Source organism: Plectropomus leopardus, unplaced genomic scaffold, assembly GCF_008729295.1.
Source record: "Plectropomus leopardus isolate mb unplaced genomic scaffold, YSFRI_Pleo_2.0 unplaced_scaffold19370, whole genome shotgun sequence".
Taxonomy (NCBI): Eukaryota; Metazoa; Chordata; class Actinopteri; order Perciformes; family Serranidae; genus Plectropomus; species Plectropomus leopardus.
This window is the reverse complement of record NW_024620908.1, coordinates 1-1,170: the sequence shown is the minus strand read 5'-3', so window position 1 is coordinate 1,170 and position 1,170 is coordinate 1. Positions and strand designations below refer to the sequence as shown.

The window sequence follows — 1,170 nt, the reverse complement described above, 5'->3', positions numbered from 1 at the left end:
CTCGTTTTTTTAAAATTAATTTAAGCCATTTATTGGTATTTTTCGTTAACTTCTGTCTTGTTTGTTGTTATTTGCAGCACAGAGGAGTTTCGGACTGGAAGAACGCCGTGTACAGCGGCTGTGTCACCGGAGGAGCTATTGGATTTCGTGGTACGTAACGTGTATTCACTCTAATGTTTATATTAAAGGTTTTGCATATTTCTCTTGTGGTCACATGTTTTTCCTTTTTGTTTTGTAGCTGGTCTGAAGGCGGGGGTGCTGGGATGTGGAGGCTTCGCCGCGTTCTCCGCCGCCATCGAATATTATTTACGGTGAAACACTTGAAGAGCCGATCTGTGGACTTAACGGATGCTCATTTCTATGAGCCATGTGGGAATATTTACGCGCACGGAGGATTGAAGTGATATATTTGGTTAAAAGTGACGGTTTGAGGTTACGTTTACCAAACGAACACTTTGAGCTAAAAAAACAACTTCATGTGGAGAAATCTGCGTCTGAGCCGAATTTCTCTTCAATCTGAGTCACGACCAACAAAAATCAGACTCAGATTAATATTTTTTTTTGTTGTAAAACATTTGAATGATGTGTTCATTAAACTAATCCACATCAGATTTATTATTTATGTGACAATAAAGATGTTTTTTTATTATTAACTTGTTCAGAACTTTTCTTCTTGAAGTTTACGAGTGTCCATGAGCACAAAATCTTTAATTTTATTTTAATAATATTGTTGTTTCTAGTTTGAGTTGAGAATATCTATGTTATATATTATTTTTATTGTGTAGTAAACTTAAACACATTTCTCATAAAGCGAGAGTTTACAGAGAGAGAGATTTTATTTTGGGTTTATGACTGCAGTCCCAGGATAACGGAGCTTTATGGACCTATAAAGACATTTTAGGCGGATGTTTTTGATAAATTGGGAGTACAGCCGGAGAAAATCCAAACCACAGGGTCATGGATTTATTTTTTTAAATTTAAAATAAGTTGAAGTTGTTACAGTGCAGACTTTCATTTAAAAACTCAAATAAACAGCTCAGACTATAAAGTGTCAGTGTTTGACTTTGTTTAGACAGAGGAAACACAACACAAATGTGCCTTTTTGATTTTAGAAATATTAGAAATAAAACCCAAAAAGCCTCCATAATAAATGACTGTGTTTCACCATTG

The 1,170-nt window shown here is 35.0% G+C and overlaps 1 long non-coding RNA gene across 1 annotated transcript; it reads left to right on the top strand.

The window, feature by feature from the left end:
* The first annotated feature begins 77 nt into the window (after nucleotides 1-77).
* LOC121965282 lies at nucleotides 78-644 on the top strand. Its single transcript, XR_006107474.1, has 2 exons — nucleotides 78-150; nucleotides 239-644. It is a non-coding gene; the product is annotated as an uncharacterized LOC121965282 (long non-coding RNA).
* Nucleotides 645-1,170: the final 526 nt, after the last annotated feature.